At 49.7% G+C, this 16,075-nt stretch overlaps 1 protein-coding gene across 6 annotated transcripts in view; it reads left to right on the top strand.

Annotated features, from left to right (window-relative positions):
• Positions 1-1,580: 1,580 nt before the first annotated feature.
• ATP2B4 (ATPase plasma membrane Ca2+ transporting 4) overlaps positions 1,581-16,075 on the top strand; it is a 113,440-nt gene continuing 98,945 nt past the window's right edge. For 3 of the 6 annotated variants that reach the window (XR_004478436.2, XR_007471136.1, XM_049696586.1), the window contains exon 1: positions 1,582-2,002. The gene's annotated coding sequence lies outside the window, so the exon portion shown is untranslated. Of the gene's footprint in view, positions 2,003-16,075 lie in introns of all 6 variants that reach the window. The other 3 variants (XM_004282483.3, XM_004282481.4, XM_004282482.3) reach the window with 2 other exon arrangements.

The following is a 16,075-nucleotide window of genomic DNA, read 5'->3' on the forward strand; positions in this document are numbered from 1 at the left end:
AAGGGTGTTAATAGGCAGAGGGAAACCAGTTGTGTCTAATCCACAACTCTGTTTCTCCACGTGCACATGGTTCTTCATCCCAGGGCAGGGAGGTCGGATGGCAAAGGAGGACAGGTGTGGTGTGAGGTGTTGAGTTAGGATGGGAGGATCAAAGAGGTCTCTTCCCAAACCCTGAAGCTGTGGCCAGTCACCCGGCTCTCAGCATAGTTTACAACTCTAACCTCTGAGGTGTGTGTTAACCTGCCTGCCATTAGCATATGAATGTGTGTGTGTGTGTGTGTGTGTGTGTGTATGCGCCTGCTGAGGTAGGTGTGGGAATATATCAGTCAATGAAGACATGCAGCGAGAACCAGTTGATGGTGCACGTTTGCACCTGAAAGCCAGAATTTTTCAGGCAAAATCTAGGAGTGGCACTGTTGCACAATGCTGGTGGGTGTGTGGCTGCTGGGTGTGATTAACAGTTTATAGTCTATGTATAAGTGTGCATGGATGTCTGAGTGTGTGCAAACTAAAATGGAAATGTGTGCCGGAACATGATACAAGTGCAGGAGAGTACACAGGCTTTGGAGTCAGTCTGACTTGGCCTTGCATCCTTGCTCTGTTACTTACCAGGTGTGTAATCTTGGGCGAGTCACTGATCCTCAATCTCAACTCTGAAATGAAAATAATAAGACCCTTCAAGATTGCCATGAGCATTATAAACCGTATATACAAAGCTTGTGGTGCCATAGCCCACACAGAGGTGAGCCAAAAAGTAGGCAGCTGTTGGGACTTCCCTGGTGGTCCAGTGGTTAAGAATCCGCCTTCCAATGCAGGGTATGTGGGTTTGATCCCTGGTCGGGGGAACTGTGGGGAACTAAGATTCCACATGGCGCGGAGCAACTAAGCCCGTGCACCACAACTCCTGAGCCCACGCGCTCTGGGCCCCAGCGAAGATCCCACGCGCCGCAACTAAGACTTGAAGCAGCCAAATAAATAAATATTAAATAATTTTTAAAATGTAGGCAGCTATTTTCATGCACTGTGGATGTGGGTACAGAGGCAAGAGGGAGCAAAATGTGACCTGGGAGTGTGTGTATGAAATTTGGGTGAGGAGTGCGTACTAATGTGTGTGTATAAGCAAACGGTGTACAGGTGTGTGCATCTAAAGCAATGCCTTCGCCTTCTCCAGTGGGCCCCCTACTCAGACAGGGGCAGGAGGGTGGCAGGGGGCGGTCCAAGTTTTCGCAGACACCTTGGGTTTCTGCGTCCTGGGTCTAAGTGAGTAAGAGGTTGAGAGGAGCTGCAGGAAGCCAACCGCCGGCAGAAGCTTCCTTTTTTCCCTCCGCCCAGCAACAGTTGAATACCGCCACCCACATCCACTCCCGCTCCACCCACACCCTACTTTGCTTTCAACAAGGGAGAGAAAGGGCGGGGAGGAAACTCCACAGGAAAGAGGATTCCTCCCCTCTTTCCCCATTCCGCCTTAAAACAAACCAGGAAGCAGCCACAGCTCGCAATCGAGCCACCTTAACAGTGGAGTAATGGTCTGGCTTCTCGCCAAGTCCCACCCCCGTTCCGTTTCTCGCTCCTCCCCTTTCTCCTCCCGCTCCGGCCCGGCTGGTGAGCCAGAGTCTGCCCGAGTTGGCTGGAGCTGTTGCCATGACAAGCATTTTCTCAAGAAAGCTCTGCTGTTGAAACCGTCTAAAGCTGGGGGTTGAAAGGGGGCACGAACTTCCTGGGGAACTATCCCTCCGAGGAGAGTAAGACCAGAGACACCCGCCCAGCTCCCCTGCACCCTTTCCTTCCAGAAACCTGAGAGGTCCTTCCCTTTGGGAGGGCCGGGGGAGGAGACCCAGCCCACTCCCTGGTCGTGGCTGGAAAGGCAGAAGAGACCAGCCAGCATCTCCGGCGTGGTTGCCACATTGGACCGCTGGGTGGTCACCCCCACCCTACCCCTGTGCATGGACAGCCAGAGGGAGAGTCCCGCGTGGAGAAGCCTGGATCTTTGCTAGAAAGAGAGGTAGGCTTGCAGAAAATGAATTGAATCTTGATTTGTAAACTTAGTTTCTTTCTTTCCTCTCAATGGCTTCTAAAACTCCCTGAATTTCCTCTGACTAGCATATTTCTTGCGACTGGGTTTAGGGTGTGTGTACGTGTGTGTGTGTGTGCACAGATTTGTCAAATACTGTATTTCCTTCCTAGATTCAGCTCTTAGAAACCATATAATCAAACAAGTGATTTCTCCTTTTTTCCCCCCCTAGTTTTTGTCATTCCTGGCCTGTGGGTGTAGGGAAGTGGAGGGACTGTATTCTTCATACCCAAATTGAGCTTTTGGAAAAAGCATTTGTTTTCCCCCATTCGTTCCTGCCCTCCCCCTCCCCCTTGGCTTGGGAATGAGACGCAGAATGGAAAACTGTTGCAAAAATATTTTCCGGGTCCGTTCCCTTTCTTGAAAGCACCAAAGAAAAACGGAAAAAAAAAAAAAAAGAGTATGAAATCTTCAACAGGAAGGAGGGACACCAGTGGGGACTGAGGGAGGGGCTCACTGGGGGGATGGCTGGAGGTAGGAGCTAGGAGAAGCTGGGGGTAGGGAAGGGGAATGTACAAATTAAATTTCCTTGGCTTTGTAGAGAAACCTCAGCAATTTCTCTCTACCGCTTGCAAAACATCCTCAGACTTTCACGTCTATAATTAGTCGTGGAAAAAGCCGGGAGTTCCCTCGTACCGTTGTTGTTTGGTTGTTGTTTGAGTGTGTGCGGAGAGTCAAGAACCAACTGTATGAGTGTCTCTGAGGGCACTGCCCCATATATAGCTGTTCCCAAAGGGGAGAAGAGGTGAAGTTGGAAAGTTTGCAATTTCAAGGCTGGTGACTGTGGGGCTGGTGAGTGTTTGGTGGTTGGGGGTTGGCCACAGGCATCCTTGGGAGGGTCCCTGAGCATCCTGGGCCACTGCGCTGTCTTGCTGAAGAGCTATAAATTAAGGCCGGGATTGTCCCTCCTGCTTTCATCCACAAACATACTCACTCAAACACTTGGCTTGCTCTTGGTGTGGAAGAGGCAGGCTGGCATCCTTTCCAGACGAGTCCAGCCTCACACACTCTTCCATCTCACTGAAGGATCCACCACTCTTCTCTTGCTGGGTGTGGGGGATGCGAGAGTGGCTAACCACATCCTGGGAGAGAGTGGGCACTCTGCTGGCCAGAGACAGTACCCTTGTGGGCATTCCTGCCGGACTTACAGTAACTTGCAGTCGGTACCAGCCAGCCTGGTAGGGGGGAATCTCAGCTGAAGGAATAGGCGGGCACTCAACTGGCATCACTTGCGGAGGGGAAGTAAAATCCCACTCTACCAGGCTACCTCCTCCTCTGGGTGGGGTGTCTGGCAGGCAGTCTTAAGATTCTCTTCTCCCTCCTTGAGACTCCCCCCAGAGCTGCCCCTTCTGGTCCTTCCTATTTGGAGCCCCCCCCCCTTTCTGCTCCCTCAGGTCCAGGCCCTCTTTACGAGGAAGGAAGGGAAGGGAAGAGACCTGGGTCACCCTAGGCTGCGACAGGCCACAGAGAGGGACCTAAGGGGTTAGGAGGAGCTGGGTGAGGGAAGGTTTAAGAGAAGGAGGAGGCCAGGAAGAGTTGTGGAGCTGGGTTCCCTCGCTGGTTGGCTAGGGGTGGTGGCCTGGGAAGCTGACTCTGGGAGGGGGTAAAAGGGTGCTCTATGAGGTGGGTCCTGTACCGAAGCTGGGGAAGGGGGTGGTGTGTGTGGGAAAGAAGCACCTGCCCCCTGTCCCAGCTAGTTTGGCTGGAAGAGTGGTAAAGGCAAGAGGTTAGAAACTGGAAAGAAGGAAGCAAAAGAATTGGAGGATAGCAGAAATGGGGGCCGGGAAGCAACAGGAACCAGTTTTCATCCTGAGGTTTTGGATGACTGATCCGCCTGCACCCAAGGACAGACAGCTCGTCTCTCCCTAGATTCTGCTGGAGATGGGAATGAGGCCTTACCCAGTGGGCAGGGGACCCATGACAGGATCCATGCCTTGGTTCTGTAGAAAGCCAGGGAGGAGAACCTATTTCTTTGCTTCTGCCCGGGAGCCCCATCCTCCCTGCCACCATCTTGCAGAGGTACAAACCCCGAAATCACACCGCCCGCCACCCCACTGCCTGCGCCCTCCCATTCTGGGAGCCCATAATCCCACCGTTCCTGCAGCCGACCTTCCCGTTTTCAGTGCTCTGACTAGGGGTAGATTCTGGTAGGCTCGGAAGAACTTCTTGAGAAGCAGAGCGCGCGCCGAGGCGCCTGTCCCGTGGCCTTGAGTCGTGGGTGGGTGGGGCGGCGGGGGGGAACTCCCCGCAGCCCCCTCCCTTCCCGCCGGGGCCGCGGGGCGGGGTCGGTGCTGCCTCACACCCTCGGCCCCCTCCCCTCGGCGGCTCTGCGGCCACGCCCGGTCGCAGCCACTCCTGCAGCGCCGCTCCACCCTCGGGCTCTGCGGGAATCTGAGTACTCCTTGCACCGGGCGCTCGGAGCTGGAGCGGAGGTTACCTGCCTCTGGGGCCGTGCTGAGCCTCGGTTCCTTCCACTCCCAGTTACCATCTCCGTGTCCCTGGCTGGATTCAAGGTCAACTCGAAGGAACACAGCTCGTTTTTACCTCTAGGATTCCTAGCACCTAGGCGCTTGGTCAATGTTGGAAAAAGGAGGTGGCATTTTGGGGGAGTCTGGGAATCAGCAGATCTGGGGATCCACCTCATTCGGGCTGACTCCTAGCTTGCCCTGTGGTCTTCGGTTTCCCCCCTGCAAGGTGGAAAGCTTGCTCCCGCGGTAATGGTGGGAGGGAGTGCTGAGTCAGATTTGTGGGATTTCTACGGCTTTTGGTGTCAGAAGAAAGTCAAAATGGGAGGGCGCAGTTAGGGGCAGAACTGGCGCAGTTTGCCTGAGGTGTGAGCGCCAGAAGGCGTCAGGTGGTGTGGGGGAGGGGCAGAGGTCCCTGAGCAACGGGAAAGGGGAGCCTTACTCTTTCCCACTCTGACCGCAGCCTCTTGAAAAGAAGAGGGGTCCTGGGCCACTCAGCCCAACACCGACCCAGCAATTCAAATATTACACAGGAAACTGCCTCTTATTCAAGAATTTAACTTCTCTCAGCAACCCCCATGAGCCCTTTTCTCTTTTTTTCTATTATCCTGGCCTTGGACCCAGCACCCAGAGAGAGGGATAAGGCCTGCCCATTCCAGATCCACCAAAGCCTTGGAGGGAGGAAAGGAGGTTGTTCATTCTTGGTCCCAGGACCTTAAGAATCACGTTTGGCTTAGGTTGACACAGGTATTTGGTTTGACTTTGAAGAGGAATGCCCTACTCTAGGCCTCGCTGCCTTCCCAGAGTAATTCTTCCTGCCCTCTGACCTCTTCCCCCCAGCCTACCCTGAGACAGGGCTCTCTTCCCAGCCAGTTCCTTGCTCCTCAGACATGCATGCATTGACTTCTGTCATCTCTGATTGCTATTTGGTGGGTAGAGGTGAGAAGGAGGGAGGGATGAGAAAGGCCAGGTCTCTGGGTCACAAGGAAGGAGAACATCTGGGCAGAGTCAACTGGGATGACATCCTTTCCCCACTCATTTCCCCCTTCTGTAGAATGGGTCAGAGGAATAAAGCTGGCCCCCCCGGGGCTGGAGTCCAAAAGGGTTGCGTGGAATGTTTTGTACTCTGCTTCCTCTCCCAGCATCTCTCTTTGTCTCCTCTTTCCTCTTTCCCTTGTATGAGCCATTCTTGTTCCACTGACTTATTTCCTCTGCACGTGTTAAAACAGAAATGACAGGGACTTCTGCCTCCACCTTAAGCCAGTCCTCTGTGTTCAGCCCACATAAACGTGGGCTGAGGAGGGAAACCAGGCAGGACCTAGTTAGAACCAGAGCCAAGGACTCCCAGTCAGGGGAGGAGCTTTTGGAGGCAATTTGCGTTGGGAGAGGGGGTAGCAGAGACGCCAAAGGAGAGAAAAGGGAGGTGAGAACGTAAGTGTCAAGGGCCGAGGGTCCCTCCCTCTATTTGGACTCTCCTCACTCTAGTTCTTCTCTGGCTACAGCCTTCTGCCTCATCATTTCTCTCTGCTCTGTTTTCCCAAATTAAGTAGAAAAATCTTTGGGATAACTCAGGGAGATAGACAGCAATGAAATCAGTGAGATTCCTTTGCTTTTGCCTTCTTGCCGGATCGCTAGGGCAGAGGGAGCTTGGGGTATTGTGTTTATTGGTGGGGAGGTTAAGGACTCTCAGGTAAGCTCAGGGTAACTCTCAGCTCAGAACACTTCCTAGCATCTTGCTATGATCTTCCACCTAGGTTGCAAAATCAATGTCAGGGGTACAAATTAGTACGGCCCCTATGGAGAGCAAGTTAGCAACATCTAACAAAACAACATATGCATTTACCCAGCAATCCTATTTCTAGAAATTCATCCAGAAAATGCACATTCACAAATACAAAAAGATGTGTGCACAAGGTGATTCTTTAAGACATATTTGAATAGCCTTACAATATTTTTCTTTAAATACCCTTCTAACAAATTTATTCACTTTTTAACCATTCCTGTGTGGTAAAAGTCACACTTTTTGGTGTCCAGTTCTATGAGTTTGGACAAAAGTGATCATCATATAATCACCACCGCCATGAGATACTGAACCACGGTGTTTGCCTTTCCCGAATGTCCTATCGATGGAATTGCACAGGATGTGGTCTTTTGTGTCTGACTTGCACTCAGCATGACACAGTTCAGATGTTCCCATGTTCTCGTGTGTCTCAGGAGTGTGTTCCTTTTTATTACTGAGTAGTGGTCCATTGTTTCAGGTTGTTTATCCATTCCCTAGTTGAAGGACATTTGGGTTGTGTCCAAATTTTTGGAGATTGTGAATAAATTCGCTATAAACATTGGATTCAGGTTTTTGTGGGAACATCGTTCACTTCTTTAGGGTTATAATTTATAAGAACCTGCCAGACTGTTTTCCAAAGTGGCTGCACCATTTTGAACCAACACTGCATGAGAATTCCATTTGCTCTACATCCTTACAAGCACTTAGTATGGTCAGTTTTTTTTGGGGGGGGGTCGGTAGTGTTTTAGCTAATCTCTTAGGTGTTCAGAGGTACAAAATTAGTTGGTAATTAGACTTATTTGATGTCATTAGCCTGAAACGCAATCACCTAGTAAGAAATAAAGCAGGCATCTCTGGATGTTATCAACCAAAAAACAAAAAAAAAGCAAAAAAAGCATCTGCTGGGGTAGAATGAGACACATCCTACATGATAACTGAGACTTCAAAAAAGTGAATTCATTAAAAAATAACATTAAAATTATGTGTTTGGGGAAAAGGGTGGGGAGGTGGAAACCAGTCTAGATTTAAAGAAACTAAAGAGATATTATAGCCAAATGCAATGCAGAAACCTTAATTGGATCTTGGGTCAAAAAAAAAAAAGACCATGAAAGACATTCTGGGACAATTGGGAAATTTTTAATATAGATATTAGATGACATGTAATTTTTGTTAATCTTTAAAGGTGTGCTAGTGGTCATGACAATGGTTTTATAGGAGAATATCTTTATGAAAAAGTATTCAAGGGCACAGTGTCTGCAAGTGGTTTTCAAATGGTTCAGCAAAAAATGTATATATATACCTCAAGAGAGGGCATACAAGATGCTAACAATTGGTGAATCTAAGTGAAGGGTCTGGAGTTGTTTATTGTACTATTTTTTTCAACGTTTCAAATTTGAAATGTTTCCTAATACCAAGGTATGGAGAGAAGTACATGCTAGGAAGGACTCCCAGATTCCTAGACTGCCCTCACTCATCGCCCTGACTCCGGACCGACTGACCAAACGGAGCATATTTTGTCAGCTCTCTAGCAACCCCCCCCCACCCCCACCCCCACCCCACAGCTCGCTCGCCACCCTCCCTGGGGAGTCTTTGTTTTCACTCTCACTGCTGTCAACATCAGGCTTTTCTTTCTGGGTGGGAGTGGCTGGGGCACAATGGGCTGGGCGGCTGGGCGGGCCAGGAGCAATGGGTGGAAGCAGGCAGTTCCCCACAATGCCATGGGCCAGCTGAGGAAGCCTGCGGTTTGAGGGCTTCCAGAATCACCCACCTGCCTTCTGAGGAGGGTCCCCAATTGTAAGAGGAGGAATCCACCAACAGTCCAAAAGTTGTTTCTGACCAACCTTTCACATCCCTTCTGAATTCTATAATGAGGTGCTTCTGAGAGAAGCCAGCTGTGCCTGCCCTGAGCCTTCATGTGTGGGCTAAGCAAGGGCTACTAGGTCCTCCCTTGCTGGAGCCTGCATAGCGGCTGCACTGTCACTGACCCAAATTACTGTAGTGTCCACCACTGCCTTTTCAGCCTGGTCCTAGCTCTGGAGAGATATCAGGTTTCCAGGAGGTGTATCTCTCTCTCCCCCTCTCTTTTCTCCCTGAAAAGCTTGGGACTAAGGCTCTGTGTGACTCAGGGTTTTTTTCATGTAGCAGAGGGCTCTTGATCCTTTAGTCAATTCACCTTCTGTCTTGCTGAGGGAGGCTGAAAGAGCAGAAGCCAGGAAGTTGAAAGGGGGCAGACAGGGAGGAGTTTGTTCTCATGCGCTGCCAGGCCTGCCAGAAGAACATGGGACTGGGAGTCAGAAAACTGGTGATCATGGGACTTCCCTGGTGGCGCAGTGGTTGAGAGTTCGCCTGCCGATGCAGGCCCCGGTCCGGGAAGATCCCACATGCCGCGGAGCGGCTGGGCCCGTGAGCCATGGCCGCTGAGCCTGCGTGTCCGGAGCCTGTGCTCCACAACGGGAGAGGCCACAACAGTGAGAGGCCCACGTACCGCAAAAAAAAAAAAAAAAAAGAATCCGCCTGCCAATGCAGGGGGCACCAGTTCGAGCCCTGGTCCGGGAAGATCCCACATGCCATGGAGCAACTAAGCCCTTGAGCCAGCCACAACTACTGAGCCTGTGCTCTAGAGCCTGTGAGCTACAACTACTGAGCCCGTGTGCCATAACTACTGAAGCCCATGCGCCTAGAGCCTGTGCTCCACAGTAAGAGAAGCCACCGCAATGAGAAGCCTGCATGCCACAACGAAATGTAGCCCCCACTACTAGAGAAAGCCCACGCACAGCAATGAAGACCCAATGCAGCCAATAAATAAATAAAATAAATTTATTTTAAAAAAAAGAAAACTGGTGATCTGGGCTTTTGACTGCTGTGTGACCTTGACAGAGTCAGGTGATGTCTCTGGGCCTTCGTCTCCCCCACTATAAATTGAAACCAAGCTTGGACAAATAGACATTTCTTTTTTTTTTTTTAATTTATTTATTTATTATTTTTTATGTTTTTGGCTGCGTTAGGTCTTTGTTGCTGCGTGCGTGCTTTGTCTCGTTGTGGTGAGCAGGGGCTACTCTTCGTTGTGATTCGTGGGCTTCTCATCACCGTGGCCTCTCTTGTTGCGGAACACGGGCTCTAGGCACGTGGGCTTCAGTAGTTGTGGCTCGAGGGCTCTAGAGCGCAGGCTCAGTAGTGTGGCACACAGGCTTAGTTGCTCCGAGGCATGTGGGATCTTCCCGGACCAGGGCTCAAACCCGTGTCTCCTGCATTGGCAGGCGGATTCTTAACCACCGCACCACCAGTGAAGTCCCAAAAAGGCATTTCTGATTCAAGATTCTCTTTTTCTACAAAGAGGCAAAACTCTCAACACCCAAACCAAGCTCTTTATCGTAGTCTAGCACAATGTAACAGCCTGTAGCTAAGTTCCATCCTTCTTCCCAGGATGACCAGACATAAGGAGACCTAAAAAGATCTGCCTTGTGGACAGCCACACCCTCAAGTTTTGGGACTAGAACAGGTTCTCAGAGTCCCCATCTCCACCTGTCTGTAAGTTCAATTGAGTACCTACTCAACACCTTCTAAGGCCACGATTCTGCTATGTCCTAAGCTAGAGAAAGAAAGATTAGCTAGAGATACAGAAATCCAAGCCTTCAGGTAGTATACTATCTCCTAAGGAAAATGATCCCCCCCACAAGGAGTTATTAGGTCCAACCATATGAAATTGCCAGTTTGCAACCGCTTTTAACCTATAAAAGGCAATTTAATATGATTCAACATAATATTAATATTATTAGATATTGGAAATCAGGAACTACAGTCAGTGCCATGGGATGGAGAGATGAGATTTTCATCTGAACAATGGATTGGGTTTGGAGAAATTTGGGTAAAGCCACCAGTTGCTAGGCCGGTCTGTCCTACCTCTCTCTCAATCCAGACTTTTGGCCCTGGAGGTAGACACATTGGCCGAGCCCTTGTCCAGACTTTGGTTGAGATTTCAGCATTAGCATTTCTGGTAACTGGCCAGGGCAGCTGCCCATGGGTAGAGAGGAGAGTGCTGCCCATCTATAGTCCACTATTCCTGTGCCCTGAATGCCCTGCTTCATATCTTGGGAATTGAGAATGGAGGAAACTAAGAAAGGAAGAAATAGGAAATATCCATCTAATTTCTCCCCCCTCTAGTGGCAGACAACAGCGGGGACACACACTTGAAGCCTCATCTGGCACAGTGATACGGGAGCTGAAGGGGTATTAGAGGGAATGTGGGGACCAGAATTTGGCAGGGCTCACCTGAAAATTATTCTTGGGGGAGGTGATTGCCAAACAGGATTTGAATGAGGAGAGAAAATAGCTTTGATGAAGGAGAAGATGGGGGTGGGGGTAGATGGGAGGAAGGGTTGTGCTGCTGCATCTGGCTGAGGACACTCAGCCGTCGTGGAGAGCCGGATGCTCTGGCAGGTGGGGGAGGCTGTCTGCTCCCTCCTGCTGAAATGCCTCCAGACCTCTGTCTGAGCCAGCACCTGGGTCTCAAGCAGGATGGCATCTGGCCTCAGCAGCAGCCTGCTGCCTGCCTACTCTCCTGGTGCTCATGGACCATTAGGGTGAATTTTGATGTTTTCTCCCCTGCCTGTACTACAACCTTCTTTGTGGGGAGCACTCATAGGACATCTGTTAGGATGCTAGGATAGGCAGAGCCGGCATCCAAACTTCCAGGGGCTTTCTGACCTTGGTACAGGGGAGGTCAGTCACCAGGCTTTGGGCTGGGGGGTAGCTCATTTTATTGAGCCAGGCATTTGAGATGGATAGAGTTGGAGAAATGGTCCAATTTCCCTTTATCGCAAGTGAGAAAACTGAAAACTAGAGACTTGCCCAAGGACACCAGACTAGTTGGAGACCAAGCCCAGTTCTCCCCACTCCAAGTCGGTGACTGGGCCCCTGAGCCCCTCAGTGCATCACTGCATGAGCCAGATCAACACCAAACCACGTTGGTACCCGATTTCTCTACCCACGTAACTGGGAGAATTATTCCAGCCCCTCTTAGGATGACGTGTGACACGATGAGGTCATGTGCTAGAAGCTTTTTGGAAGAAAGATGCTAGAAACCATAAAAGTGCTGTGCTGTGATTGCTATTATTAACAATTAAGGTCATTAGGACTAGAGAATATGCAAAGGAGAAGCACTTTTGGCACCACCCTTATCACTGTGTATCTCCTGATGGACCTGGTTTTCTTCCACAGCCCCTCCCAGGCAGCTGGGCCTTGAGCTGGGAGAGGCAGGATAATGGAGAGGGGAAGCAGAAGTCCTGGAAAAGGACCTCCTTCTGCCTGGGTGTCCCCAGCCCAGCCCTTTTCTCAGGATGTGGCCTCTCGGAAGGAGTGTGGAGGGGAAGCACTCTGACCTTCACTTCTTCCCTGGCAGCTGACTAACCCAGGTGGGCTGGGAGCTCTGATTTTGGGGCTAAGAATCAGCAAGGTTGAGCCACTGTAATGGGACAGCACAGATCGATTTTATTGCCAGAGCCAATCTGTCACTCATTTGCTCGTTTATTTATTTATTTGTTCATTCAACAAACACAAAGTAAGCACAAACTGTGTGCCAGGCGCTGTGTTAGTATTTGGAGAGAAGTGGCGTCCGGAAGGCAGGGGAGGACTAAAAATCACCTACTTTCAGCTCAAGGACAAGTATCGTGAGCCTGGGCGCCCACAGCAAACTCTGATTGTAGCAGTGTTCCAGAGAACTTGCATTTGTGTTCTTGGAGAATACCTTTAACCCCCAAACTCAGGAAGATAAGGCCTAGATTCCGTGAAGGATTGAGCTGGGAGAGGCACCTCTGTGTTACCAGTGAGCCTGTGGCCTGATGATGAAGGACTTGCCCTTGTCCTTTGCGTTCTGGGCCAGGGCCTGGTGCTGGAGCTGGGTGTTTCTGCAGCCTGGTATACCCAGTCCTTGGGCTGGCATCCCAGTGTCATCTGACTTTGTAACCCCCTGCTTATGTTCTCAGAATCTGATGGGGCAGAGACGTTCTGTTGCCGGGATGTGCAGAGTTCCATCTGAATGGAACCTCGGAATGAAAATAAACTTCAAGAGAAACCCTCCAGTTTCTCCTCCAATCCTTACGTCTCATTTCAGCCCTTCCACCCTACTTGTGATATTGAAGGATAAAAGAGTGGATTTAGATTCAGTTGATACATGTTATACACATCTTTATTGAACCTCAGTTTTCCCATCTATAACGTGTATATAATATCACCTTTCTTTATCCACCCTATAGAGTGTTGTGATGGACAAATGAGATACAGTGGATGACAGCATTGGGTAAACGCTGAAGTGCTGGATGTATGTAAGGCTTATTATTCCAGTGGCCCCCTTCTCATTTTCCGGTTCGCATTTCAGTCCCCTCTACTGCCCAGTCGTTTGACGCCACTTGCCAGCACATCCTTCTCTGATCTCTCACTGTCCACTCCAGATTCTGCTCTTACCGTGTCTTCTCTCCTTGCCTAGATCAAGATCTAAAACAACACTTGTTGCATCTTAAATAATACCAACAGTAGAAGTAATAGTCTGAGCTAACATCCATTATGTGCTAGGTATTAAATTTGGATTATCTCATTTAATATTCTTTTTTAAAAATTTATTTATTTATTTTGGCTGCGTTGGGTCTTCGTTGCTGTGCACGGGCTTTTTCTAGTTGCTGTGCGCAGGCTTCTCATTGTGGTGGCTACTCTTTGTTGCGGAGCACGGGCTCTAAGCACGTGGGCTTCAGTAGTTGTGGCTCACGGGCTCTAGAGCGCAGGCTCTGTAGTTGTGGCTCAGGCACTTAGTTGCTCCACGGCATGTGGGAGCTTCCTGAACCAGGGCTCGAACCTGTGTCCCCTGCATTGGCAGGCGGATTCTTAACCACTGCGCCACCAGGGAAGTCCCATCATTTAATATCCTTAGCAGACAATAAAGTAATACTAGTATTATCTTCATTTTACAGATTAGTAAAGATGTTCATAAAACACAGGCTGAGGTCCAACCCAAGTGTAGGCCATTTCTGAATTTCCTCTTTCCATTGCTGAATGACTGAGTGGTTGACAAGAACAGGGAGAGATTCGACAGCATTTATTGAATGTCGACTAAATACACTGATTTCAAATTATGTCACAATAACCACCTTCTGAGACAGGTACTGGATTTGTCTTAGACATCATCTGTTTGCAGAACAGAACCAACCCAAAGAAGCACAAGTAAAAGGGGGCTTTAGGAGGTTACAGAGAAATATCACAGGATTAGCAGCAGGCAGTGCAGCACCCGGTGGACCGCGTCTTTTCTCTGGAGCTGCTAGCACTCTCTTCTCTGCCTCCTGGTCCACATGCGCAGCACCCATTGTGGTTCACCAAGCAACAGGTTCGATCTCCAAATTGATATGACCTTCCTGCTTAGCTCTCCAAAGTAAATTAACTCAGTTTCTCCATCCAAATGTCAAGAGATGCTGATTTCCAGCTCACGTCCAATGTCCACCCCTGCTAATTATCCGTGGCCTGCTTGAGGAGAGGGTGGAGTAATCAAATCATGACCACCCAGGTCTATCCCTTCAACAGGGCCTATGGGTGGGAGCAGATGTTTCTAGAGGGGAAATCCTGGACCTCAGGTAGATGCAAACCCAAGTATGCTCTTTACCACACTGGACTGTCACTAAGGACATCATGGAGATGATGCCCTGCAATGCAGCCCCTGAAGAAGAGAGCATGTGAGTTGTCCCAGAGTCTGCATGTTCAGGTGGGCCTGGAGAAATAAGAATACCATTTTTGAACTCTGCTATATGCCAGGCATTTTATGTGCGTTATCTTTTATCCTTACAACATCCCTACAATGTGTCATTGTTTCATTTTATAGATAAGAAAGCTAACACTCAGTAAGCTAAGTTAGGGCTAGGCTGATATTTGACCCAGGCCTGTCTGACACTAAGACCCTTTCTAGTAACCAAGACTCACCAAAAAAAAAGATATTTTACATTGATCCTGCTGTAATGTATGCTCCATGAGGGCAAAGATCTTAGTCTTTTTGTTCACTTATGTATCCCACCTAAAATAGTATGTGGCATATAGTAAGTGCTCAATTAAAAAAATCATTGAGTGGATTTTGTTTTAGTATCTTCTGCACTCCTGGGCTTCCCATGGTCAGAGGGAAAAGGGTAATATTCTAACTGTTGGAGGATGGGCCACTGAAATAACTGGGGTAACCCTCTGGGTGTGCCTCTGATCCCTACTCAACTCTACTTTGATGGGAGACATGAGGAACAGTCCCTCAACATGAAGGAGTCTAAAGGCAAGTATGGCGCTATATCCATCTGTGTCTCCTGTCCTGTACATCTGACCTAAGACACTTAGCCCTGTGAAGGGAGCAGGTGAAAGGAGATTTCCCAAACACTGGAAAATACACTTAATGGAACAGGAAATAGGATGCCAAGCTCCTCTGTCCCTAGAGAAAATAATGCTAATTTCCATTGGGTTTCCAGCCCCAGGATCCAGAGTTTACCAAATCCTGAATCTCTTCGCATGCCCTTCTCTATAGCAATGCCCTCTGTCTTCAATCACCCAGACAGCCTTCCCAATCCCAGATTTGGGAGAGTCAAACGGAACTGGGTTCAAGTCTGCCTTGCCATCCTTGTGACCATGGACAAGTTTTTCCGTGACTGGACTCAACTTTCTCTGAAAAAAGAGGATAACATATTAACAAAGAGTGCTACGTGTTCTGAGGACCTGGCCCATAGTAGGTCCTCGTTGAATTTCAGTTTTTCCTCTTCCATCCCTCCAGTTCTCCCTTCCTTCTCCGTGGATCCCACAGCCTGCCCACCTGCTCCCTGCTAACTTTTGGGCTGAGTACCTTTATAAAAGGGTCATAGTCCATTGTCTCCAGGTAACTGAAAGGCCCAGAAGGCCCCAGCTTCCTGCAACTCTCCACCAAAGGGCTTTAGGGACTGACTGCGGACTCCATCGCTTCCGCACGGCAGGTTACCCTCTCAGTGCCAGTTCCAAGATTGTGCTCGATCCTTGCACAGCAAGAGTCCTGGCAAAATAAGGCAGAGTGGCAGGTGGAAAGCTACAGTCACCTCACCTTATTTGCTCCTGGCTTGCGTTCCTCCCCCGGGAGGTATACTGTAAGAGCCATGCCGGGAAATCTCTTGTTGATGCAGGGAGCCAGACTGGGTGACGGTGCTCTACTTGGTTGTAGAAGCTGTGGCCCAAGGTTGCCATTGCTATCATGCAGATCATCTGCCAGCTGCCACTGGACTCAAGCAGGCTACTTAATAAACAGGCCGGGGGACTTCCCTGGTGGCGCAGTGGTTAAGAATCCACCGGCCAAGGCAGGGGACACGGGTTCGAGCCCTGGTCCAGGAAGATCCCACATGCCACAGAGCAACTAAGCCCGTGCGCCACAACTACTGAGCCTGTGCTCTAGAGCCCGCGAGCCACAACTACTGAAGCCCATGAACCTACATCCCGTGCTCCACAAGAGAAGCCACCGCCATGAGAAGCCCACGCACCACAACAAAGAGTAGCCCCCGCTCACTGCAACTAGAGAAAGCCTGCGCACAGCAACGAAGACCCAACGCAGCAAAAAATAAATGAATAAATATATAAATATTAAAAAATAAACAGGCCGGAGAGTCCCAGTCTGGGATCTCCTCCTCTCTGCCCACTACACACCCACACAAACTTTAGCTGGTATGAAGTGGCAGCTTGGCCAAGGTAATGCATGAACCAGAACTTGCCCTTCCTGCGCTGGAAGGGGCT

The sequence above is a fragment of the Orcinus orca genome, chromosome 1, assembly GCF_937001465.1.
Source record: "Orcinus orca chromosome 1, mOrcOrc1.1, whole genome shotgun sequence".
NCBI classification, from domain to species: domain Eukaryota; kingdom Metazoa; phylum Chordata; class Mammalia; order Artiodactyla; family Delphinidae; genus Orcinus; species Orcinus orca.